Consider the following 27155-nt stretch of genomic DNA (forward strand, 5'->3'; position numbering starts at 1 on the left):
AACCCTCCTGTTTGCAGCTCAGAAGTGAAGCAAAAGGTATTAAAGCCAAGCTGGGGTCTGTCTAGCTCCAGACCTTCTGGTCTGCCCAGGAGTTGGTGGAGACTGTGCCCAGCTCTGGCCGAGGCAGAGGAGGTGCCTTTGTGTCTGGCCTCAGCAGGTCTCTTGAGCAGGCTGGGAGATGGTTTTTGCATGGAAGATGGTTTTTGCATGGAAGATGGTTTTTGCATGGAAGATGGTTTTTGCATGCTGAGCCCAGTCAAGGCTGTCACCCGCGGGGCGGCTCCGGCGAGGTGCCACAGCGTGGCGGGACGTGCTGGGTGCTGAGGAGGGAGATGTGCTGTGACAGAGACGACTTTCAACCCCCAAATTCCAAAGTGGTGCTTTATTAACTAACGAGAGCATTAAAAATGTGCAGAGTCACTGGGCTGAGCATCAAGGTCCATGACAGAAAGACAAATTGGACAACTAATAGGTTATGTGAGTGGCAAGTTTTGGTGACAAGCTGACAGTGTGACACAGCAGAGTCGGAGCAAACAGATTACTCGGTGGTTCCCGAAAGGTCATATTGTCAGCGTCTCCGTCAGCGGGCGAGCGGCCGTTCATCGCTGCCAAACGGGAAATGACAAGGGGCTTGGCTGCCTCGGATGTTAATGACGGGCTCTTACACGCTCTGAGCGCTCCTGTGAATTACAAATTTTCTTGGTGACGTTCCCAAACAGCTGCTCCTCGGTCAGAGCTGTGGGAGTGCCCCCGTGCCGGTGCGAGGAGGGGGCTTCTGCCGGGTCCCAGGCACGCGCTCGCCACCTGCACGAGATGGGCAAGCCCGGCCAGCTCTTGGGAGATGGGCAAGCCCGGCCAGCTCTTGGGAGCGGAGGGAGGGTTTCCGCAAGCAGTGGTGAGTGCCACGTCCTCGCACCTGGTCTTCAGCTGCCGCTTTCTGCCTGACGTGCCAGCGAGCTGCTGCTTTTTATTCAGGTCGCAGCATTGTCCACGAGCAGCCGGGCGGGAGCCCGAGTGCCTGGCTGGCTGCAGGGGGAACGGGGCAGCAGGTCTCCATGCGCAGGCTGCCTCGTCTCTGCCAGGACCCCACCACAGAGGGACTGAGCACAGCACGCAGTCTTGCCCCTGCCCCGAAGAGCTCACACGCGCCCTTCACCCCAAACCCTAACCCGTGAGACCATGTCTGGCTGTCACTCACCATGTCCAGGCAACTGGTTTTTGGCTGTGACCCTGTGTTGTGGAGGGAACAGATGATGGGCATGGGAGCAGGAGGCAGAGAGGGGTTTGTGCTGGTGCCGGCAGAGCAGAGGGAACCAGGGGAGGCTGTTTGGCTGGAAACAAGAACCGTTTGTGAAGAGTAAGGTGCTGGAGGCCAGGATTTGGAGTGTGGCCTTGATCCTGTAGAAAGAGACAGATGCAATGCCTTGGTTATCTGGCACTTCATGGCTGGTTTTGACTGGGAATCGTAAGTGAGGACGGCAACAATCCAGCCACCCTTCGGAAACGGTGCAACTAGGGAAGGGAATACTTTCCTGTAGGCAAGAAGCAGTTACAAGAATAGCGGCCTTTTGAGATCCACTTGGGAGCCTCCCCAGCATCCCTGGGCTGTGCTTGGGTCTCTGCGGGACATGCTGCATCTGGGGGAAGCCTGGCTCCACGTCTCTGTACTGCACAGCCAGCAAGACCCATAATTAGACTTGTTTGCTTCGAGTCATCAAAACTTTAAAATGGTTGTCTACTATCTCTTGGTAAATGCTCGTTTCTATCCCGTCTGGCCTGTTCATCTCCCTGGCAAACTCTTTTTCTCTCGGGAGGGAGCAGTGCCACGCTAGCACAGGGCTGTCACCAGACATGACTCCTGTCAGCACTGTTTGCCCTGGAGTCTTGGGGAACCACTGGCTTTACCACGCTTCCCCGGGTCCAGGGGAGGAGAAGTCAGCCAGGTGGCCTCACAGTAGAGGTCCATCTAGAGCATCGTGCCCGTGGCATGGCAGAGCTGCCCCTTGGCCGATGGGCTGTATCCTGCTGCGTGCCGGCGAGGCGCCCATGGCCTGTCTCTGGCTTGTCACTGCTCAACCGCCTTGGGAATGCTTGTGCAGGGGACAGTCACCAGGGCTCAGAGAGCCAGGTCCTCGGAGCGCCGGAAGAATGAACCTTCAAGCCACCTTTGTTTTCCCAGACAGAGCAGGGACCTGACTTTCTTGGTATTTGAATGTTGTGAATGAGGACGATCTTTCTTCCAGCCATTGTCCAAATGAAAGTGGAGTGTGCAGGCGTGCACGAAAGCTAGATTGAGCGCACCAGGAATAATCTGGCTGGGCATGAGAGCTCAGAGAACTCTCTAGACTCTTAATTTTTTGTCAAATGGTCACAGGGAGGGTTAATGTAATTTTGGTTTTAATTACATTGCTGGAGGGCATACTTACCCAAGGGAAAAGACATAATTACCAAGACATTTTATTAAGATATTATTTAATTTTATTGATGTGTCACAAGCAAAGGCACAGGAATGTTCAAATCAATATATACTTACATCAATGTTTAATCTACTTTCAGCATTTTTGCCTGTTCTATTTATGCAGTTACTAGTTGATAAATTAACTTACTGGGAATATGTGGAAAACTAATGAATTTCCAGCAAAATCACACCCTGTGTATTTGTTTCAGCAGGAAACCAGAATACGAACAGGCTTTCATCTTCTTTCAACATAATTTTTTGGCCCCTCTCCCTTGCAGTTCACCATTACTAGGTCATGTGTGCTCCGGTTTTTCTTTGTCATCTTTTTCAGCGCAGGTTTTTAGACCTTGCAGGTCAGGAGCCCCTGTGTGGAGGGCAGGTTAGAGCTAGGCAGCATGTCATCCCGGTCCAGTCCATCAGTGAGACCCCTGCCCTGAGGCCGCCTGCAGAGCGGGGTTTATCCTCTGATCGTGCGGGTGGGGCTCTGAGCATCTCTGCTCATCTCTGCTGGGTGGGAAGCCCACTCAGGCTGGGCAGCCTGGCTGGTGTGGTGGCTCTCTCCCAGCAGTTCTGTACAATAAACACAGTTCTGGATATTTTGTGGAGCACCTGGGACTGCACTTTGCTGGTAGCAGAGAGGCATTTATGGGATGTGAGTATACAACTCCATTTGTCACATTCCAGCAGGCAAAGTCTGCTTAGATCTTACAGAAAAAACCGCAACCAGCCCAGGGAAGTGTTACCCAGGACCTGGTCCCTGAGCATCCTGTGTTGTCGCCATAGCGAGAGTGATGGGAACACGAAGCCGTGCAACCTGGCAGTGGCAGAGAAGCAGGACGGGGCTCAGGAGGAAAAGTGAGCTCCTGGGACAGCTTATGGACCAGGGTCCGACACTGAATCCTATTTGCTGTGCTCTTGATGCTGAGGCTGACGCAGCACAAGGTTACTTTCAGATAGTCAAATTTAAGTTCATAATGGATTACAGAGCAGTGAAATAAGAGCTTATTTTCACCCTATGTTTGCAGCTGGGAGAAGAGTAAAAATAACCTGAGTGGTCAGAGCTACGTAGTCAGAAAGAAATGGATGTCTTCATCCCCACGGGGTTTCTGATCTTTTTCTCCAGCCTTTTTTTTTTTTTTTCCCCTGCTTGCAAGTCTGTCTTGCCTTCTCCAGTCCTAAGGCACAGGTTGTGGACAGCCAGCCCAGAAAAGGGACTCACTATGCGCTGGGTCTGTCTGCCTTTCCTCTCCTTGCAAAGGCAATTGCCTTTCTGTCTCTCCAGTCTTCTGGGTCCTCACTCGTGGTTTTCCTGGGGCTGCGCTGCTCCTGTGCATGGTACCTTTCACACTTGTACCCTTTGGCACGTCTCCACTCACTGCCATTTGCATCGGATTGCCTTGTGGGTGAGAAATCTCTGATGTAATCTCTGATCCAGCTAGCTGCTGAATTACCCTGACTCCAAACGATTTGTCACCAGTGGAAGGATTGATGTTGGGAAGCGCTTTTTGAGATGCTTTTTATCTTCCCACATGCACGGGGCTGCAGCACAATTCCTCCGTTGTCTTCATCTATCAGCTGCCCTAAGTATATATATTATCTACTGGTTCAGCTGCTCCTGCTCCCTGCATGAGGGTCTCTCGCTCCCCGCTGCTCTCCGAGGCACGCAGATGACACTTGCGGTCACAGACTCGGTTTCAGCACGTACGTGGGTGGGTGGGCGCTACTGGGGCTGATGTTCATTAATGCTTCCCAGATGCTGCTTCGTATGGTCAGTTTTGCAGGAATCCTGGCTGTAGCCCTTCCCTTGCTTCCCTGCTGAATTGAGCCGTCTTTTTTCCCAGGCAGTAGCTGCCATCTGCACCAGAAGGTTAATTTGTTCCTCTTCCCCATAAGTGCATTTATCACATGGAAGTGGCTGTTGTGGAAAATATTGATCAAACACCGGCTGTTCCCTGGCTGGACTGAAATGGAGTGTTACAGTTACTCAATTGCTTGGCATTTTGCTTTGTGTGCAGACAGCTATGAAGAGCGCGTGTGTCTGTGTGCATGTGTACACATGTGCATGTATGTGTGTGGCGTGTGGGGGCGAGCAGACAGCGACTGCTGCCCTCTCCGTTTCCCCCTCCAGCAGTCGCAGCAGCGACCTTCTGGAATGGGTTGCATGGCCGATCCCTTCGTGCGGAGCAGGTTTTCTCCCGCGTCCGGCCCAAGCTCCTGGGCCGGCGGTGGCTGTGCCTGCAGAGCCCCACGCGCGGCCGGGAGGAGGGAGGCAGGCGCGTGCGCGTTCAGAGGAGGCAGCCTGGTGTCTGGGAGCAGAGGGCTGGGGTGTCCGTAACGCGGGAGTGCGCCCTGCCGTGCTTGGAGCCGTGCATTTCCAAAGGCATTCGGACCTGTGTAAGCCGGAGGAACGCTCTGGCTTACTCTGCTTTAGACCTGAAACGCAGCCCTTTGTTTCCGTCTAGTGCCTGTGGCAGCCCTGGGCCATCGTTTTCTCTGAGCTCCCTCTTGCTTCCCAGCACTGCCACAGACGATTGCTACCAGTCTGTGCACCGGAGCACACTTGTCTCTCTATTAAAGAAAAATACAATAATAACAACTCCTTGTGGCAGCGGCACAAATATATGCTGTTTTGACAGCACCTTATTTCAGCACAGTGCTCTGCAAGGCTTGCGTGAACATTTCTTGCAGGCAGCTTCACGGGGGGAGAGCTGTGGCACAATGAAAACGTATGAGTCACCTATTTAAAAATCATAGCGTTTTTAGCACCAGGACCTGTCTCTGCTCCTGGCCATCTGTCAGTGACTACTCTTACCAGGGTGCTTTTCAGGCATTTATTTACCAAGGAAATAATGGCTGGGGACCCTGGCCCTTTGGCACCCTCAGCAACACGGAAGAGGTCCCAGCCGCTTGCCTGTCAGGACGTGGCTGTGCAGGGGGCTGCATCCAGGCTGGGGCTGCACGGGGCTCCTGGTCCCCGTCACGTCACAAGGCGTCAGGGGCATTCGGGCAGGGGCTGGTGTTGTGGCAGAAATAAAAGGGGCATCCAGGAGCAGTGAGCGCGTCCGCTGGGCTCCCCGTTCGCGTTCCGCTGTGCGGAGCAGCAGAGCAGACACCAGGAGAGGCAGGAGCTGTTTTTTTTAGGGGGGCTCAGCCCGGTGCAGAGCCCTGGCCTGGCAAACCGGGAGCAGGCAAGGATCTGCCCCGGCTCTGTGGGTCACGGACAGAGGGAGGCCACGTGCTGCACAGCAGATGCTGCTGGGCCAAAAAGGGAGCATGAGGAGAGCAACTTCCTAGCACGTGCCCAGGACTCTGCAAGCTGGTGCAAGGTGTTAACCTCTCCCTGGAGCGGGGTCAGCCCTTTTGACAGCCATCTGCCCGTTAAAAACATACAGAGAAGCCCACAGAGGAGTCCTCAGTTAGCAAGCAAAAAAGAGCCGCAGTACTAGGAAGATAAAGCCACTTGGCTTCAGATATAGCCTATTAGCAAGCAACGGAGAAAAAATAACAAACTCGGATGCAAAACTACTGTATGTGTGTGTACGCGGCAGACCAGTGCCCTGCTAAACATCAGCCGGGTCCCTGGCTCCATCTCCTCTGTCCTTCAGATCCACTCAGAAAAGCATCGTCCCTCCACCGTGCTGCCAGAGTCACGGTCGTCTCCTCCAGCATCACGGTGCTTATGTCTTTTTTCCTGATTCCACTTTTGCTGTGGAGAGACTCAAACTCCCTGGGTGGTGCGTCCATGTGCAGAAGCAAATGGCAGCTCACGGGAGCTGTCACCCCGCCCGCTGCGCTCCCCGCGCTGCCGCGCTGCGGGACCCCGCCATGCCAGCCGGGAGCAGACACCGGTGGCCGCAGGCAGCTCGAGCCTGCTCTTTTTCTGCACAATCTGGCGTACCGTCCAATACAGATTCACAAGAAGAGCTGTACTCTGCCAGTATATTAAAATTTAATTAGGCAGTAAATGCTTCTTTCTTCCAAGCCCTGAGGCTGAAGAAAGCCAGAATGTCTTTTGGTTTCTTAATGGGACAACTGTCCCCTCCAATAGGCTGTAAATGGTTTTAGTGACATTGGGCGAAGCCTGCCTTCTGTTTTACAATTCTGTAATTGCTGACACGCCCCGTTCATCTCTGCATTGCCTCTTCCTGCACCGGGCGTGCTGGGGGGACCAGCTGGGTGGAGGGGGAGGAAAGGCTGCCAAGCCTAAGCCCTCGCCACGGGCCACTGGGAGACACCGGGGCTGCTGCGGGTGATGAGGAGAGCGCGCAGCAGAGCCAGCTCCAGGGGCTTTTACCCCAGCTCCCCTTTCTGAGGGTCTGTGAAGGAGACGCCCAGGCTCAGAGCCAGGACCGGGGCAGCAAACCCCTTCTCCCCGCTGCGGCACCCCTTCTTGCTAGCACAATGCCACCCTCCCCTGAGCTCTCGCTGCGAGAGCCCCGCATGTTAATATTTGCCATTAATCTCATAATTTTTTCTTCAGTCTTTGCACTGGGGCAGGAGCTCATGCCTTCAGCAGGCACGGCTTTTCTACCCTGGCCGCTGCGTACTCTACCCACACTAAATTAGATACAGTCCCTTCCTCAGAAAGCTCAAAGTCTAAAATAAATTCTAATGCAAAATAACAGACTCCTGCGATGTGGAGAGCACGGGTCTGCCAGAGAGTCGCAGCCAAAACGCCCCGTGCTGCAGCTTGGACAGAAAGCTTCCACTGCCAGCTCTCCCCGAGAGCTACGCTCTGCCATTGAGTCTCCTTACCTGGAGAGTTGTTTGTAAATTCTGAGTATTGATTCTGAAAATGCAGTTCCTCGTTGTAATTTAAAGAAATGAAGAAATTCTTAAGCACTGAGAAAGCTCCCAGTTATTTAAAACCCTTTCAGCTTAAAGTATTAAAAAATGAAGCATTTTTTACACATCTTGGTGTCCCTTTGGGTGAGGGCAAGGGAGGATTGTGTAAGGCCTTTCCACAGGAACCCAAGGGATATATATATATTGCGGGAAACTCATTAAAACGCATTTCCAGTATCAAAGGGCTGTTCTTAATCATTCTGTGGCAACCTGCTGCTTCAAACAGCGTTTCCAGCCTCTCAGCCGGCGTGCTCGCTTCTGGGACATCTTCCACCCAGTTCAGTACTCCTTCTCCTCCCTCTTTCCGGGCTAGCGCATCATTTACATCTTGATCTGAAATGCAGGAAAAACTTCAGGAATAGACGTTGAGCAAAAGGCTAATTGCGAGCAGCGGGGGAGCTGCTGCCGCGGGCTGCACGAGTGCAGCGGCACCCCTGTGCGGGGATGTGCCTGCTGCCGCTGCGGGCTGTCTGTCTGCCAGTGCGGGCTGTCTGTCTGCCTGCGCCGCTGGGCCACCTGGCACGAGGAGCCAGCGGCCCCGTGCTTGGCCGGGCCGGGTGGAGGGTGCTCTCCTCCGAGGCCTCTCTCCGGTGGGAGACTTGGGCTCCTCCAGCGCAGGCTGACGCCTCAGGGCACTGCTGACCCTCGGGAATAACTGTGACCTGGCCCGCACGGTGCCGCTGCCTGTCCTGTGCCAGCAGCCCAGAAGGGACAGCAGCACCAGGTGCCGTGCAGGTCCCTTCCCTCCAACGGGGACGAGGTTACCACAACGCTCTTGTCCTGGTTTCAGCTGAGACAGAGTTAATTTTCTTCGTAGCGGCTGGTATGGGGCTATGTTTTGGATTTGTGCTGAAGACAGTGTTGATAATACAGAGATGTTTTAGTTGCTGCTGTACTAGTCAAGGACTTTTCAGCTTCCCGTGCTCTGCCAGGTGCAGAAGAAGCTGGGAGGGGACACAGCCAGGATAGTTGATCCAAACTGACCAAAGGGCTATTCCATACCACATGACATCATGCTCAGTATATAAAGCTGGGGAAGAAGAAGGAAGGGGGGACATTTGGAGTGATGGCGTTTGTCTTCCCAAGTAACCGTTACGCATGATGGAGCCCTGCTTTCCTGGAGATGGCTGAACACCTGCCTGACCATGGGAAGTAGTGAATTAATTCCTTGCCTTGCTTTGCTTGCGTGCGCGGCTTTTGCTTTACCTATTAAACTGTTTTTATCTCAACCCTCAAGTTTTCTTACTTTTGCTCTTCTGATTCTCTCCCCCATCCCACCGAGGGGGAGTGAGCGAGCGGCTGCGTGGTGCTTAGTTGCCGGCTGGGGTTAAACCACGACAGCTCTCAAGCTTTCAGAGATTGAAAGGAAGAAGCAGAGCCACCCCGAGCCCAGCCTTGAGTCCTGCACCCACATGACAAATAAAAATTCCTGTTTCTTTCCAACTTCATCCTATCTGAGATGAAAGGAAACGATCCAGAAGCGTTTGGTGCAGCCAGCAGCGGCCACTGGTACCTTCCCTTCACCACGTGTTATCCTTGCACCTTGCAACCGTCTTGCCAGCCACCCTGGAGGGAGAAGTGCTCTGGGCTTGGAGATGGTCACTGAAATCCTACTGGTGTTGGTGGGACTGTGTGGGTATTGCACCCTCACAGACTGGCCTGGGTGGGGAATCGGAGTAAGAGATGAGAGCCGACACATGCCAGATTGGCAGCTAGAAAATTGGCACTCTTCTCTTCTTTCATTGTAATTCAGAAAATATTTTGACCTTGGGGTAGCTGGCACACACGGGGAGGTCTACCGGTGAGGGGACCTTGGAGGCAAGTGCTGCTCTTCATTCTGAGGACAGGCAGGACCGGTTCGAAGTGGCCACACTCCCTGGACAACGGCATCTGCTCATGAACCTTCATTCATCTTTGAATTTGGGGCCCACGAGGAGCATCTGGAAAAGCCTGTGATCACTCTGCTTGGCTCTGACTAATCCTGGGCTCCTGAGGCTGGGCAGGTTGCTGCTGAGATCTCACTCCTTGCATCTGTTCCCGAGACTTCAAAAAGAGCCTCCCCCACTTTTACTATCAACATTTGAGACACTTGTCACTTTAAGAAATGTCTTCATTATTTTAAAATGAGGTTTTTGAGAGAAGCTGTTGTTATTTATAGATTTCTATCTGCTATCAAAGCACTTATCACTGTCGTATCCCAGAGCCTCCTAGCAAATGCTGTGTTGATGGCCACTTTGGAGACGTGGCTAGCCAGGGAGGGTAATCGCTCTGTGCCCCTCGCTGCTGGGCTGCAGCTCCCGCCGGGGCGGGTTAGGAACGCCCTGGGCTTCGGAGCCGCTCGCTGGGAGACAGGGATGCAGCCGGCGGTGCTTCAGTCGGGGCGAATTCCCTGAGAGGCACCATTGCCACATCAGTGGTGGTTACGTTTGGGACCGCTGCTGTGACACGGCCCAGGAGGCCTGCGCGGCACGGTGCGGTGCGCGGTGCAGCGTGTGGTGCTGGCGCCCGGGGGTGCTGCTGGGTGGGTGGCTGCGGGCGCTGTGCCTTCAGTGCTGCTAATGCTGGTGGGGACCCGTCCGTCTGTGTCCACTCCTGGTGCCCAGAGCTGGGTCCGATCGCTGGCAGGGCGCCGGGGGCACCTTGGGTGTAGCCTGGGACTGAGCTGGAGCCTGGGAGGGTGCAGGGTGCTGTGCTCCAGCAGCCGGTTTTCATCCAGGGACAATCAATTCTCCTCATGAAACAGCCTGTTAGTCACTCACGGCTCTGACTGGCTCTCTGAAATTAACTGCCGTGAGAGCGACTTGGAGGGGTTTTGCTGCTGCGGTGCCCCTTTAGAGCAGGAGCCTTTGCCTGCGTCTCACGGCCAAGTCTCCCCGGGGAATCCTTGTCTGACCATCTCAGCCCCATGCGAAGTGTTAACGTATAATACGGAGCACTAAGCATCCACTGGCTATTATTTTCCATTTGCATGGTCAGCTGGAACAGACAGCAGCTTGGAGTAGGGTTTGATATGCCTATATTGATTTTCTTTATAGATTAGAGCGATTCAAGCAGTTATAAGGTTAATTTCAGATGATTAACTTCACCATATTGTAATATTTGATTTAGATTGGCTTTCAAACTCTTTCCACTTATTGATTTTCAATATCGTACTTTTACCACTGCAGCCAAATGTCATTTAAATAAAAGGTTGACAGAGCAGAAAATATTCACAGCAGACCGGAAAATTCTGCTACACGCCAGCCTGGACCTGCCCCGGCACAGCCAGAGAGAGGAGCGAGGCGCAGAGCAGCGCAGTCGCGTCCGAACCCGGCCTGTGCTGAATTCACGCTGGGCTGACGCAGCCCCTGGGGTGAGGGTGACTCTGGTCCTGCAGGGACCAGAGGGACGGACGGGTCCCTCTGCCGCAGTGCTGCATCGCTGGTCCTCGCCAGCACCGGGATTAGCCGTCGCGTCCCAGCACAGTCACCGCCTGCATCCCCGTCGCACGAGCCGTGGGGACCGTGGCGTCACTGTTATTGGCAGGGTTGTTGCTGGTTTGTTTGTGACATTAAAACGCCTTCTTGATAAAAATCAAACCATGAAATTGTTGGATATGAGGAGAAGTTTGACCTGCCAATTTCTCCTCCTGGCTTCAGATAATCCTCCCGTCCTGGGGGGAGGTGCCAGAGTCTTCTGGCGTAAGCTGAATAACAAGATTTTATTTGCGTCAGCTGGAAGGGGCTGGGGAACTGGAGACTGTAGGCAAATGACACTTACGTGATTTCGTAGGGAGCTTCCTCCTAAAATATGCAAATGAGGCATTAACATATTTTCTTGTCAAGGCATCCTCGCAAACCTTCCAGCCCGAGAGAAGTTTACGAAGTTAATGTTTCTGATAAAGGTGCCAGAGCCATGAAGTATGAACCACTAGGACCCCGTTCCCAGCATCCCTGCTTGGCAGACGGTTCTGCTGGTTTTACGGGCCGCAGGGCTGCCGCGGGGCCGGTCCCTTCTCCCCGCAGAGAGTGGGTGCAGCCGCCACCCGCGGGACCGCGCTTCCCCTGGGGGCAGCAGCCTCTGGAAAATGCTCATTTTTTTCTGATAAACTCGTGATCTAGCGATCCTGCAGTTTTACAGGAGCGGTGCCCGCCTCACCTGCCAATGTCACGTGGATCTAGGGTCCTACCCACCAGCGATCTCACCACCAAGATCTAACACGCTCACAACAGGTCGCCCCTTTTGCCATGGCTCCATTCCTCATCCTCGGCATTTACAAGTCTTCCAGCTGCTCTGGTTAAACGAAGAGGCTTTTTGATGGGAAACCTCATCCTCGTGTGTTGGAGGATCTTCATCGTCCCATCCTTTCTAAGTCGTGTTCTTGCTCCAACCTGCGGTCGTGGGGAAAGGGTGGGAACGGCGTTACTTCCAGCTGTCTTGGATGATGCTTCTCATTCTGCCATCACGTAAAGGAAAAGCTCTGTGATGCTTCACTGTTGAGTGCGATGTGGTGCCCTTTATATCCCTTGAGACCAGACTGTAAAAATAATAGAAAACTGACATTTAAGCTATCAGAGGCAAGCATTGGGTTTTTTTATATTAGATTGTTCTGAGCTAAAATGAACAAAGGAAAAAAAATCACCAGAAATATGCTTCTTCTTGCCTATTTTACATTTCAGTATGGATAATATGTGCACATCTCAGAGCAGATTATATTAATGTTTCTGAACATTGATGAGTCCAAACCCACTAAGAGCTGTACACAGCAGCTCAGAGGGTGTGGGAGTGACAGAGGCGCTGGGAAGTCAGAATACAGGCAGGGAGCTGTTTGCTTTCTTCATGGCTCGTGTCTCCTCCTATCCCTCATACTTTTATTTTCAGGGGCTATTTTCTTCTTCACATTTTGGTGATGTGCTGAATACAGATGAGACACAACGTACGCAGGGCTATTAGACTGACACACACTCATTTTGTGTTTTTGGAAAAAAAAACCAAACGCTGATCAGGTTATGTGGCATGCTCTGAAAATGATGTGAGACGCCTGGCAAGCGGCAGTCCCTGGCTGAAGTCCCTGGTCTGCTCGCCAGTGCCCTGTGCGGGGGAACGCCAGCGCAGGGGTCCGGCGTTCCTGCCGGCTCTGCGGTTGCTGCAGGACGGAACTACGCCCGCGGCTCCTGGGGCTGGGGCTGCCTTCGCTCCGGCAGCCTTCTGCAGTCTGTCTGGTCTGAAGCGCGAGAGTCTGACGATTTACGATCTGGCCACTTCTCTCTGTGCTTGCGTGTCCTGAGGTGAAGTGATATTTCTTTCCATAAATTTCAAGGATTTCCATGTATTCAAGGAACTCTCTTTACAGAGTGCCTGGCTGGCCACGGTGGTTCAGGCAGAGCTGATCAAATACTTATTTGTCAAATGAATCGTCTGATTAATTTTGTCATTTCAAATGATTTATGTATAAGTCATCTGCAATAACAAATATTTATATTGCCTCCTGACCAGCAATTATTTGCCCTTCCTGATTATAAACTACTATATGCCTGCAGCAGCTGATGCTAATGGTCTACACTTTAGAACAATAATCCAAGAACGTGAAGAAGCACTCTGTAATTCCCTCAGCAGTCTGCAGAACATTTGTATTATCCTCAGCTCTTTTCCAGAATTCTTCCACATACACTTTTTGACAAAAGGAGACTGCACAGACCCCACGAAGGTCAAAGCTATTAAAAATCTTTTCAGTGAGCAGTGCTGCAGATCTCCAAACACTTGCAGCTCTCCAGGGAAAGTCTGAACTTGTGTTTTTCACCTCTAGTTGTTCCAGTCCCGTGCGGCACCCACCAAAAGAAACCAGTGTGGAAAATAACTTTCTGAAGCACCTGGGTCCATCAAACCAGGCTTGATGAAATAGCCGTTGTATTGTACCTGTTGAACCTAGAGAGGTAAATAAATCTGTTCAAGTAATTCATGTGACTGGAAAAATACAGGGCATGCTAGATGCGAGACATTTTAAAATACAAAGGAACATTTGTTCAATATTTTTTCAGGTATCTGTTGAATCTGTATCAATACAGAAAATCATGTGGCTTAAATAGACCTTGCAGTGGCTGCTCTAAGACTGCATGTATGTGGCAAGATTTTGTTGCTCACTATCTTTACCTGCTTTCACCTCTCATTGTGAGATGCCTCGGAAGCTCCCTTCAGGCACTTCTGGATTTGAATGATGCAAATAGTGGTGTCATCTGTGTGCTGTGCTGAATTCTCATTCTACCTGCTGTCTCACTTGTCGGCATGTATGTTAAATGAAAGCGGTTCCCGTACAAGCCAGGATGGCACCCTGCTAATAGCCTTTGTCCTGCAAACATCTATGATTTATACCTGCTCTCTGTTCCTGCCTCCCTGGTCCCAGCTGGGGGTGGATCTGTAGGGACGCTGCAGAACTTTGCTGCATATGACCAATAATGTCACCCTCATGCCTGCGATGTTTCTGACAGATTATGTGAGAATGACATTGCCTGCAGCCTCTCTGTCTGAGCCAATTAAACAGAGAAATTAAACAATGTCTGAGTCAATTAAAAAGAGAAATTAAACAATGTGACAAACAGAAGACAATGGAGACAAAGCTCACTGCTGAAGCACATCTAAGGAAGGACACCGAGTACGTGCACAGCAGCCAGCGTCTGGCCACAGCGCTGCAGTGCCTTCCCCGGGTCCGTGCGATCGTCTCGCCGGAGCGTGGGAATCATCTCAGGGTGGGGCTGACGGCTGCAAATGCTCTGAACCCATTTCTCGGGAGACTTTCTCTCTTCCTGGCGCCTTCTCTCCTGTGCTGGCAGCGGAGTCCAGCAAAGCCCCATCCTTCCGGAGCACCTGAGCAGATGCTTTCTGGCCTCACGGGCCGGGTGCTTGGTGAGGAGTGCAGGGACTGCGAGGGACTCGCGGAGCTGGCTCTGGCAGGGCCAGCATCCCTCAGATTCGCAGTAGTGCAGAGTCTCAGTCTGGAGCCCACATCTGCAGCCCCACAATGGTACAGACCAGCTCTGCAGTCCGGAGCGACTGCTTATGGGCACAAACGTGGCATCCAGCTTAGCGTATGCCAGGAATCAATGAGTAATTCCTCCAGTGAGCTCGTATGTTTGGTTAAGCTACAGCATCTCTCTGAAAGATAACAACCCAAGACTGAAAACTTAGAAAAATCCACAGCATTCCTCACCGCTCCCCTCAGCCTGCTAGTGGAAGGGAGAGGCTGTCTAGCGAGCAGGTCAAGCCCCTTCTGGAGGCTTGCAAGGTGCAGCTGGAATGTATTTTCCCAATAACTTTAGAGCAAATTATAAATCAGCACCATAAATTTAGCCCTGCTTGGCTAAGTCAGCACGGAGCAGCTAGTACAGGTGCTTGGTAATGCACTAGCAGGAGTGAGAGCTACTATATTTCAAAAACCCTGACACTTTCTCCACCTTGGGAAGTGGTTGCTGGAGCATCGAGAGCCCGGGCACTGCCACCAGCGTCGCTTACACACGTGCCCACGTGCTGGGCGCGGGGTGGACACGAGCCCCGGGAAGCGTCTCTGTCCACCGGTGCAGCTGGCGCACGCCGCCTCCGGGCACAGCAGCGACGCGCGCTGCCACTGCGGCTCCTGGCAGGCAGGCGATGGGCAGGGGGGTCCAGCCCCGGACCCCCAGCAGGGGCTGTGCCGACTGCCGGGGCGGGCAGCTGGGCTCCTGCTCCAGGCTCTCCTGGGACTCTCAGGACCCGTCTGAGGAGGCCTTTGGGTCTGCAAAACCACACAGGCAAATGGGACTCGTCTGGCTCATCTCAGCGCAGCCCAAGGTGTGAACAGGGGCGAGAGCGTACTAAGCAGAGAAGGTTTAGCACCCTTGGAAAGGAAGAGTCAATGGACAGACAGGCACGACTTCTCTCTCTGTCCACACTGTAAGCAGTCAGGCTTTCCTGATTTTTTTTCCTACAGTCTACTGAGTGACTTTTCTCTTCCAGAGCTGTTAATAGAAGCAACTAAGCCAGACTACGTCTTTGCTGTATCTAATTGGCACTTTCAACTGTAAGTAAAGTGATCTACTAATCATTTTGATCTCTGTTCAGTTCTTTGATCTAGCTGTTGTTCTCAGGTGCATATAGTGACAGCACAATTAATTAATTGCATGTTTATAACCGTGCAGCTGCAGCATGCTCTAGTTCACTCTTGGAGTTTTACTAGTTGAGTTGCCAGGGGTTGTCATTAATTCTGGCAAACAACAGTGACCCAAAAGACCATTCCTTGACCTTTTAAATTCCCCCAAGTCCACAAGCAGAGCGTACGCACCAGGGACGAGCTCCGGCTTCCTGCCAGGGCTCCCTGTGGCAGCGGTGCTGCAGCGCTTGGCACCTGGGCCTGGCTGGGGGGCAAGGGGCCCAGCTGCGGATCGGCATTTCCTAGAGCTGTTTGATTATTTATTGGTAAGTGCTGTGCAAAGCACACAATACAGCTTACAGAGAAAGAGGAGAGAGCAGGAGAGCAGGTAGGGGAATAACCCAGAGACCTTTGCTAGCATTAACTATTCTGTATCCTTCAGTTTGAAAGGGAATAAATTAAACCTCCTGCTGCAGGATTTTGATCAGTCCCTGCTGCAGGGCGAGATGAGACCTAGCAGAGGAGCAGGATATCCTCCGTTGCGTACTCTTCTCTGAAACGGCTGGCAAGAAAGTAAAGCAGATGCATCGCAAATGTGATTTGTTTGTGCTGCTCCTTTTGCTCATCTGTTTTCCACGCCAAAGAGGCGACGCTGCCCTTTTAACTCAGCACCAGCGTGGCTGGCGTGACCTCGCGCTGTGGGCAGAGAGCTACCCGGTGGCGAGGCAGGTTGGTTGTGAGAAAGGGCAGGAGAACCTGTTTGCTAACGCTGGTGGCTGAGGGACCCGCAAGGAGCGAGCGGCAGCCCTTTGGGGCCGGGCACGCTCCTGCCAGAGCCAGCTCTGCCGCTGGTTTGTGCTCTGACAGGGCTTGTTGGGCTTCGCTAGGCTGGTGCTCTGTGAGCCGTCAAATCTCTGCCAGGAGAGCCAGTGGACAAAAGAGCCTCATCTATATATTTTGCCTCCCTTAGAACAAGGCAAATATTTCAGTATCTGTTGAAGAGTATTTGCATTTTTATGGATAAATTCAAGAAAAAAGGCACCACGCAATCCCAATTTGCATCCCTTATTTCCATAGAAACTACAGGAGCCTTGATTGCTTTCATGTGCTTTTGATGAAAATTGAGTGGGGTATCTTTATCCTGCCATAAGGTGGGAAGAAAAATTGGCATTCACAATAATATCTAATGGTTCAAAGGATACTTTTGCAAAACAACTTGCTGTGATTTACTAAATAACTTGGTGTTTTTCAAATAATTGGAAAAAAACTTTCTAGAAAACTTGTTGCAAGCCTTTGCTAAACTGCGGTAGATTAACATCTGCTTGTGTGGAACGAGGATTGTTTACCGGTACCTGACTGCTGCTTGTGAAATTGAGGTCATTCAGCTCCTAATCAAAGTTCAGACACTAGCAGGGAGCAATAAAGAATTTAGATATCGTAATCTATACAAGTGCTTTTAAACTGGGCGGGGGGGGAGCAGTAAATAGTGTACCAGTGCAAGCAGGCAGCTTGGCTGTAGGAGCAGAGGTAACGGGAGGATTAGGGCCGGCCGCCGCGGGCTCGGGCTCCTGGCGCGGGGCTCTGCGGGCAGGACGCTGCCCGCTCTGCCTGCCCTGCCCGCGCCCCGGGTGGTCGGGGCCGTGTCCGTTCCAGCAGTCGCTGCCCCGGCTCCTCTGCGGCTCCCTTCGCCCACTGCTTGTAAACGTTGCTCGGGCGTTCAACCCAACCGTTTCCGACGCGGCTCGATCCGGTTATTGTGTCCCGCTTAGGAGCCTCCTGGAAGCGCTTTGGTGCCTGATCTCATTAAGGTGGCGAGAGGCTGCTTCGCGGTTTCTGTCTCCCGGAGCGGGTTGGATTTGCCGTGCCCGTACTGCTCATCCTGACACAAGGCCATTTATATTTGATGGTGTTTGGATGAATTATGCACATAGCCACTAAGAGAAATTTAATGATGGGTTTCGTCTTCTTTTTTTATAGATTTCAGCCTTTGAATTAAGCGCCAGTTCACCGTCTGTGCTACAGGGGATAAAGGGAATATTCCAGTCCCTGCATCCATCACAGCTGCTCTGCCAAGCAAAGTTAACAAGTAAACAGTAATCGCCCACAATTATTGCCCATTACGTGCTCTTTTCACCTGAGATCACACAACAAAGCACGAGTACAGAGTCACAGGAGGAGCTGAGTGGCAAGGAGCTGTCAAGATGAAATAACAGCAAAAAGACCTGTCAAATGCGGCCTCCGTGAAAGACCTAAATCCTCTCCTGATGGCCCCTCAGTGCAATGTACAAGAGCTACTTCTGTGTAATTATAAATTGTCTGCAGGGCTTATCTGAGAGGTTTGGAGTTGACATTACAATAATAGGGTGGGTGAGCTTTATTTAAGGGATAATGTTCCTGGCAGTGGTGTATACATGGCAATAAATGAGCGTGGCGGGTGATTAACACCAGCGCGGAGCCTACGTGGTCCCTGCTGTGTGGCCAGAGGAAAAGGAGCCCGGCAGGTCCCCGCACGCAGGGAGGTCCCACGGGTCCGGTGGGGCTCCACGTGTGACGGGCTGGGGCGGCACGGGGCTCCACCGCGCCCGCGGGGCCGCCTGTCCAGCCATGGGGCTCCACGTGCGCCAAGGGGCTCCGCGCGGGGAGGGCCGAGGTGGGTGCACGCGGTGGCAGGGTCCCATCGAGAGGGGCGAGAGGGAGGATTCACGTCGCTTAACTCTGGACACGTACCAGTGCCACGTCTCCGTGAAAGCTGTCTGCCTGGACTCTCTTCACAGCTAGCAGAGAGGGAAGGGCAATTTCTTGGTGTGGTTTACCTGACCTGCTTTAGATGCTTACTTTAGGATGGATTGAATTATTCTCAGAATTGCCTTTTCTCTCCATTTGCTATAAAAAAAGCAGAAGGTGATGAGCTCAGATGTGGACCTGCAGGTCAGGAGGGATTGATCCTGTTGGAAATGCCTTACTCACTTTGGCCAATGTTTTCTCAGAGTGCTTCTGTGGTTCTACTTTATTTTAAGGATGAATTTTCTACAGTGTTTCCATAGAAGTATAAGTTAGAAAAGGAAGGTGCAGAGAACAAGCCTTGCACCTGTGCCTTTAAGGTAATTTTTTGTTTTCTTGAGCCAGATTTGCCCTGAAGGTAGATAGACCTGAGCAATATTTGACCCCCTGCCAGCCTTGGGCAAGGCACTCTCTCCTGACTCCCTGCTCCCACCCTGCCGAAAAGGGACGATAAAGCTGAGGATGGAGGCACTGCTGTGAATCCAGTTGCTTGCAGGGAGGATCTGTGCGGTGGCTCGGCTGCCTGCAAGCGTGACAGCAGCGAGATGGGGCTGGCTGCCAGCCCTTCGTTAGAGACAGCCCCACAGCTTGCACACAGAACGTTTTGGCTTTGGAGTCAATACCTGAATCTGGCACGTTGTATTAGGGCAAAAAGGATAAAAAAAAAACCAAATTGTGGATCCACAGTCTCTGGCTCAAACGTGTCCAAAGCCTCCATGGGAGCTGAGCGCCTGGAGGCAGCTGTGATGTTATTACAGCGGAACATCGTGGGAGGGCAGCTCATCACTGGAGCTCTGGTTAGGGCAGCAGCCCTGTAGTCTTCATGTGAACTGTCGGGCTGCAGTATGTTACAGGGATCCATTACTATTTTAAGGGGAAAGGAAACGTCCCTGCTCCTGAATGCATCAGCCGTGAGGGGTCAGGCAGATGCTTGCAGGATGAGTTTCCTGCAGAGGAGGCAGACTTCCCAACTGCCCAGTAATTGGGAAGAAGTAAAAAGGCAACGTGCCCGTTCGGTGAGCTCTGATCCCATCACCGATCAAAGAGACCGATTTAGATCGGTGGAGTTGCCAGGCTGGTCCCACTTGGGAGAGTTAGTGGTGGTATTAACTGGAGGAAATTCTACAGAGTAAGTATTAGCCTTGTATTATGTAGAATTTTTAAGTGCTTCATTAATTTACAATTCCACTTTTTATTAAATTAATTTGCATTTTAATGAAAAAAATAAGTGGATCCAGCTCTCTTCTTGGAGTAGCAATAACATGCAGCCCGTATGTGAATGAGCTGCCTGAGCGGAGGGCGAGGCAGCTCTGCGTTCCCAGGTCCCAGGAGCTTCCACCCGTGCAAGGGGCTGCCCCGCTCCCTCCCAGCCAGGGGCATCCCCTCTCCTCTGCGTCCTTGAGGAAGCCTCTGTGGTTGGTCTGGCTCCTTGTGCAGGGGCACGTGCGGGGCACTGTAATGCAGACTGCAGCTTCCACCAAAGCGTGGGGTAAAAGGCTCTAGGAAAACGCAGGAGCAGGATGCAGCGATCCCGTCTCGCCACGGAAAACGCCTCTTGCTGTGGCCAACGCGCAGCCTTGCCCTCCTCGACAGAGCCAGCAGAGCTGTCGTGCATCCCCGCTGTCAGGCTCTCCTCTTTTCCTTCTCCAAGAAATAAGGGCTGTGACAGTAAAATGCATCAGGACTGAAGAGCCCCTGCGTTCTCTCCTCTGAGCATGCTGGACAAATTGAAGAGTTTAGCTGAAGGTGTTAAAAAAAAATAAAAATTCTCACTGACAGGCACCCTTTGAAATGTGCCCCCAGTGCTCCCCTCTGACACGTGCCAGCCGACGGCCCTGACAAACGCCCTCAGAGGCTCGGCGCCTGTTCCTAATTGGGGATCCTTGCTCTTCAGGGAGGCCGACGTCATGACACCCCTTCGCTGGCAGGTATCAATTCGGGAGTGAGGCAGAGCATACTTTTATAAAGCAAATAGCAGAGATCATTCTGAAATCACTGGTGTTGAGCAGCTTGGCTAATATTTAAAGTGTGATAAAGGTGGCGTTTTTCTCTGCAAGGGTTTTTTTGGGGGGGGGGTTTGTTTGGGTGTTTGTTTTTTTTTTTTCTAGAGAGAATTTCAGACACAGTTACAGCCAGGCAAAGGAAAAAAAAAAAAAAAAAAAATCCACCAGCCTCTTTGCCCCCTGGCCCTCAGCTCAAAAGGTAACATCTCCGGTGTCTCCACAGACTTCTAAACTCTTTACTGGCATACAAGCATTTCCTTCAAGGTCCTTCTGCACTGCTTCAGAGAGTAATAATTTAATGATTCTATTCTTCAGGGCTTTACTAATATAAGTTGACTGAAAATGAGATGCTCTCCACCAAACCGTCTTTGCTTCCCATCTTTTTTATCATCAGATTGGCTGTTAATCTCACAGGCAGCAATCCCACAAGTTCCTTTTCCTTTTTAGACAGGTTAATTTAATAAGCATTTTAATATATTTTTTCCAATAGCATCCACATGTCTGCTAAGAGAACTTTGACTCTGTTACCTCACAGCATACGTGCTGCTATGACTGCAGTAACTGTAAGCCACAACTGTGGATCTTCTTCTGACCTACGCAGCCGGTAGATGACAGGAGCTCCTGGACTCCAGGAGCACACAAACTGTAGTTCCTTGCAACTTAGCAGAGGAACACCAGGGGCATTGTGTGTGTGTAGGGTTTTTTTTTTTTTTTTTTCAGAAAGGAAAATTGAGCAATAAACATCCAGAGAAATGAGACATTTAAACATTCAAAGTAATTGATACCAGGAAAAAAATACGATAGGATGAAATCTATTCCTGCAATAAGCTGTCCATTAGTTGGGCCATCAGCATAACCCTAATCTAAAGTTATGAGGATCCATTACAGATATAATCAAATACAATTTTCTATATTCCATGAATCAAAAGCACCATATGTATTAAGAGCCTAGTTTGTCTTTTTGTTCCTGCCTTATCCTGGAACAGTATATATCTGATTTCTTGTGTTATATTGCTCTGATGTCTGCTAAGGGCACCATGCCCTAGAAATTCACATTAAATAACTGAGAGCAAGCACTAGAAATGAAAAAAGTGAAATACTATCTAGACAGCTGGAAGTAAAAATATGAAAAGTGTTGCACTTACAGAAGGAAAAAAAGCCTATTTTTATGACTTGAATAGACAGTTTGGTATAAAGAGAAATTCCTCACCCAAGATCAGACATACAGCTGAGATGCAGCAGGCAGCCTGAAATGTTGTAATCCGCAATATGCCAAGGTGCGGTACAGATACTGGCTTCAAAGAGCAGGCTAGGATGTGGGTATGGATGTAAAGCATGCACAAACACAGAGGTTCCCAGACTTGCTGGGCTAATGATCACTGCCATCCCAGGACAAGTTTTGGCTTCATAAGCATGCGTGCAGCGGGCTTTTAATGGAGATGCTGCAGACGGGGGGTGAGTCTGCAGGCTGCAGATGGGTGTTCTCCAACACCGAGGGATGCTCCTTTCATTCTCAGGAGCCTGACTTCTAGCTTCTCCTTTATTTCCCTTTGTTTTGTAAATTTTTCCATTTCTTGCCATTCACCAGATTGCCCTTCTTCAGCAGCCCGCTCCCAGGTCACTGCCTTACTGTCCCTGCCTCTGCTCAGTGAGGGATGTACGTGTTTGGGCACGTGACAAATCCCATCCTGTCCAGCTCATGGACGTGTCCTCGGTCTGACTGAAGTCTCTGGCTCTCCGTACCCCCATCACACCAACTGTCATCTTTGAAGCACAGATAAATCCATAGCTGGAGTGACTTCTCCAGATTTCAGGAAGACCTGCGCCGTCCACAGCTTTGGCGTTGCCCTTGGCCCTGGACCCCCTCTTTCCTTCAGCTCTGCGTGCAGCAAGGCGACCCACTGGACAAACCATGCACCCTGCATTTTTTTGTTTCCAGGCAATTATCAGGGGCTTTGCTTTGACATGAAATGCCTTTGCTGATGACAGAGAAACCAGTGGCCAGGGGACACTTTATCAGAAGAGCCTAGAGGGAACTGCCTTGGTTTGTAAGGGCTCACGCTTCCCGTCAGAAGTTCCCCACATCTTTGAACATAATTTTCCAGAAAGGTGTGTGTGACCTGCATGTGGGCCCCAACACAGGGCTTCTGGGGTGGGTAGCAGCGTCAGCAGGGGCCTGCTGTCTGCAGTGATCTCCTGTCCTCGCCACCTCATCAATTCTCCAGCTGTTCTCTAATCCCATCTGGAAAAAAATAAATCTCTTCTGGCTCCTCAGCCTATCCTGTCGATTTATCTGTCTCGGTTCTTCTCCATAGGTGCCTGTCCATAGGAGGGGATGCTTTAATTTATTCATCACACAGGACTTTTATGCCATCTCCTCCCGTATTATATATGTACTTCCACTGCTGACCTGCATTATTTGGCTCTACAAAACCTTCTGGGCCACACCCAGCAGGGAAGACGCTCTCCAGAAGAACCCTCTGACACCGTTGCATTGCTGGTGCTCAGTGGACTTGCCGTGTGCCTTGGCTCCATCAGCCTGACAGACTCCAGGGGTACCGGTCGGTGTCCTCGCTCCTGGGAGCCGCCGTGCACCCTGGCTCTTGGTCCTTGCCCTCCGCAATGTTTCACCTTGCAACGCGCTGCGGGCTGCCCGAGGGTGAGCTCCCCCTGCGCGGGCTGACCGCGCTCAGAGAACCAGGGTGAGACCTGGGAGAGGTTTTCCTGAGTGCAGCAGGAGCAGTGGTCGGTCTTTCGCACCAGCGTGGGGATCAGCTTGCAGGGCATGTTGCAGGCTTGCTGCTAGATTCTAGGGTGAGGAGCAAAAGGTTATAAAAGGGTAATATTCTGTTGGTAATTAGGACACGAGTTAGTGGCCTTGTAATCAGCCCGAGTCAATTAACGGCTGTGAGACGCTGAGAGTCCCACTGCAGGGGATGGGAAGGGAAAGCCTGCTGCGGGCATCGAGTGGGAGAGGGATCGTATCCCTTGGCTGAGTGGGATGCTGCCAGCAGCCAAGACGAGAGAAGGAGAGGCAAGAAGGAATGAAATCCAGTTTTGGATTTCTTTGCCTGAGAGTTGGGGATCAGCCAGATAATGAGGCAGCAAGTTCTGAGGGCAAAGGAATTGCTCGGGACATGGTTAGCTGCTCATTAGCACCCAGAGACGTACTAGCTCTCAGCATAGTTGCTAGCTCTTTGCTCTGGCCGAGCCTTTGAACGTCCCTGGAAGGAGGGCTTGCGTGCTGCTCCCTGCAGCAGCGGCTCCCAGCAGCCGCCGGCTGCTCGTGAGCGGCAGAACAGCAGCTCTGAAGCTGCTGTGCTAAAGGCTTGAGAAATTAATTTTGCCTGTCAGAGATTCAAATGTAAGTGTGTGAACCGAGGTTCGGCACGGTAAGCTAACCCACCTGGCTGCACTCCAGCTCCGGGAATGCTGCTCACCGCAGGGAAGGGAAGGCCAACGAGTACCTGCCTGGGTAAGCTGGTATTGTCTTCCACGTAAAACACGCCCTTAATTAATAGCTAGCATGAACCTAAGCCGCTATCTCTGTTATCAATTTGTGGATGTGGTTGGATTGTCTGTCTCCCAGGACAGTAATATCCCTTCATCTTACTGCAAATTGCTCGCAGCATCCTTCTATTACACAGGCTTAATGCTTGAAAAATAGAGATTTAATACTCCACCATATCAGACTAAGTGAGGTCAAAGCAATTCATATTCACGATCCCACAAAGCTCCTGATAGTGTTTCCTGTGAGAAATGTGGATGCGGAGGTAGCGAACCGGGGAGGTCTTGCCCCCGCTCCCAGCTGTCCTGCCCCGGCAGGGACCACAACGGCCCCCCACGGCGCGAGCGGCGGGTCCGTCCCCTGCGAGGCCAGCGGATGCTGTGGGCGCGTGGCTGCGGAGGACGGGGGCTGGCGGGGCCCCGCTGCCAGGCTGTGCCGGCACCCCCCGCGCCGCACCCCCGCCCGTCCCCACGCTGCCGCGGCCCCTTCCCGCGTTTCGCCGTTTTGCCGTGTTTTTCTAGACCAGAACGACAGCGGCACGTGTATTTTCTGTGTGTGATACACCCAGAGCACGCCGTGTGTGTTTCCAGGGTGCTGACTGTTCCCCAGGTGTTGGACGCTTGATGTGTTTGTAATAAGCTCTTTGTAAGTAAGTTGCGTGCAAGTTTCCTACAAACCGCCAATCGTCACCTTGCCTCCTGAACAGAAAGCCTAGGAGTAACACATCCTGTATTTACATGTTTATTTTTGTCCTGAAATGTACATATTTTGAGAGAAATTGATAGCTTGTGTGTGTGCGAGCCTTGTGGGTTTCCTCCCCAGCAGGAGAAGATTTATCTCCAGGGAAGATGTGTATATTGCCAGGACACATTCCTTCTGCATTTGCTTTTATGTGTGTGCCAGGGCATGGATTTCACCTGCAACTCATGAGGAAATATCTAAGCACGTAAAATAAATGGAAAGTTTAGGTTCAGAGGGATTTATGTGCAGAAATTAAACATGAGTTAGGAGAAATATCCCTTTGCCTTGCACAAAACCAATGTAACAGACATAATTCTCCTGGTGTGAGCTGAAGAGACCTGGAGCTACCTCCTTCCCAAACTGCAAGACAATCCTGGGCTGATGAACAGCCTTGCTGGCTGTACCTTGCGGTTGGGATGAGCTTGCCTGGAGGCTTGGGTGCGGGAAACAGCCTTTAATGCCGCACACCAGGGTGGTCTCCGAAATGTGTGAAGGCTCTCTATGACCATCCAGGGGACCCAAAGGCAGGGGTTGCTCCCTGGCTTTTGGGCCGAGGTGGCCAGCCAGGACACGAAACATCAGTCTCTTGCGAGGGGACTAGAGGCAGAGCCCAGGGGCATCCAGGAGGAGGTGCAGCAGAGGAGGTGAAGGACTGTCCTGGGAGACAAGAGGATTTTGTTTGCCTTTTTCCACTGCTGTGTATAAGGACTGTTGCAGTCAGGGGCTTCTGATGACTGGACCCATCCCAAGGCTGCGACCATCCATGGTCATTTGCAGAGGTCCCGGGAGCTGGGAGCTGCCACTGGTAGCTGGCTCCACCGTGGCTCATCCCCATCCTCTGGCTGCGGTGCTGTTGCGGGGTGCTAGAGCTGGTACTGCAAAGGCTCCTCGCATCTTTCCTGGCCTTAAGAAGCTCCCTCTAAGGGAAGTTGCCTCTGACCTTGGGAAAGGGGGCCTCTGACGTGTGTCTCTTCGTTAGTGGGCAACAGAGGGAAGGTTTATATCCCTGTCTCCAAGACCTGCAGGAGTTCCAAGAATCCTTTAAGAGAAAGAGACTAAAGGTGTTCTGTATCATAGACTGTATTTTGCTTGGACATAAACTATAGACTATGTAGAAAGACTATATTTTGCTTTTACACTGAAAAAGTAGGATTTTGGAATCTCGGAGATAATGCGGCTGTGATAGGGCTGCACTGGAGGACTGTCATGAGAAGAGGAGACCTGAACGTTTGTCAGCAAGACGCCAGACGGGGAGCACAGCTATCTCCGCTCCAGCCTCAGAGGAACACGTCCCATTGGGAAGCATCAGCGCTGCCATGCCAGAATGGGCTGCCTTTCTGCTGCCTTCTGCACAGACAGTGCTTGGCAGCAGCACTGTCACTAAAAACGCTACTGGTCACAAAAAAGGGTTGTTTCCAAGTCTGAGGAATTCTTGGAATGAAACTGCTGGACTAAAATTAACTGGCTCAGCTCACAGTGAGGTCTACAAAAATACCTTGATTACAGGAGAGGTGGCTGCAGAGAGCCGCTGAGGTTTTCCCTGCTGGGAGCAATCTGCTGGTGACCGTGGGTTACACCGACACGATGGTGAATGACACCTCTGCAGCAAGCGTTTCCAGTAAGGGAGCTGTGAGGAGCGTGTGGTGTCTTCTGTGGCACCGTGACACGCTGACGAGCTCTGACGGATGGCTAATTGCTCAGGGTAGTCTGACATAGCGGAGCAGCTCTGAGAGCACCTCAGCTGCAGAGGTCAGCGGTGACGCAGAAGGCATAATTTTTCATAGCGTGCTCCTTGTATCCTACAACTCCTTCTGTAATGGACTAGCAAATTACCACACTATTTAAAAGGTAGCAATTTATAACATTTTGATAACTGCATGCTCCTGAGGCTATATCATCTGTGCCTGTGGAGAGAATGAATGAGAGCACTCCCCTCCCTGCAACATGGGCATGGGCACGTAGAAATACAAACATACGTGTGGCTCTGCCATCCCGACACCTTCCCTCGGTGCAGATCAGGGTTCATCAGGTAGGATCCTGGAAAAGACCTCTCCCTCTCAGGCATGGGCCGTCTCTCTCCCATTCCTGCTCATTCCAATCTATTTCTGGTTTGGGGACCCTGGTGAGGTTCCAGTGCCCACCCGGTCTTACCCTCTCCTCGCTCAGCTCCCTGGAGTCCGGGTGGGCATTGCTCATCTGGGTGCACTTGGCAGCTCTCGAGTATGCACTGTCTCCTGTCACAAGGAATTACTTTAATCCTCAAGAGGTGTCCGGGTGGTTGCTCCCACAGAGGAACGGCAATCATGACAAAGTGGCAGGGCTCACTGAACCATGCTGACCCTATTACAAAGCCCCAGAGTCAGCAGGCAACTTTTTTTAAGATCTTTCTTTACCTCTTGTTGGGAATGCACCCTGGGGCTGCACCCCATGTGCAGCTGCCATCGTTGTCTGCGCGCCATCTGCAAACACGCTCTGACCACCGTGCACACATCTTGATGACCCATTCACTGCATTTTAAATACGTGCTGCTCCTCTCCTGCTGCTGTTCTGCACCGATGTCTCCTGTGCTGCGTGGGAGGAATCTCCCTTCATTTCTTGCCAAGAGGAATCTGAAGATTTGAGTGCCTGAAGAATTTGCATGGAAACATTCATGCCTCTCAAGTAAACAAAATCTCACCCCCAGGTCACGGCAGCAGGTCCGCTCTTCCTGCACAAATTGGG

At 51.8% G+C, this 27155-nt stretch overlaps 1 long non-coding RNA gene across 2 annotated transcripts in view; it reads left to right on the plus strand.

Annotated features, from left to right (window-relative positions):
* Positions 1 to 22402, plus strand: part of LOC142415910 (uncharacterized) — a 163374-nt gene extending 140972 nt beyond the window's left edge. The window contains exons 4-6 of one of the 2 annotated variants that reach the window (XR_012777579.1): positions 15269 to 15332; positions 19962 to 20110; positions 21774 to 22402. This is a non-coding gene — a long non-coding RNA (uncharacterized LOC142415910). The remainder of the gene's footprint in view (positions 1 to 15268; positions 15333 to 19961; positions 20111 to 21773) is intronic. The other variant, XR_012777578.1, reaches the window with a different exon arrangement.
* The last annotated feature ends 4753 nt before the right edge of the window (positions 22403 to 27155 follow it).

The sequence above is a fragment of the Mycteria americana genome, chromosome 12 (genome assembly GCF_035582795.1).
Source record: "Mycteria americana isolate JAX WOST 10 ecotype Jacksonville Zoo and Gardens chromosome 12, USCA_MyAme_1.0, whole genome shotgun sequence".
In the NCBI taxonomy this organism is placed as follows: domain Eukaryota; kingdom Metazoa; phylum Chordata; class Aves; order Ciconiiformes; family Ciconiidae; genus Mycteria; species Mycteria americana.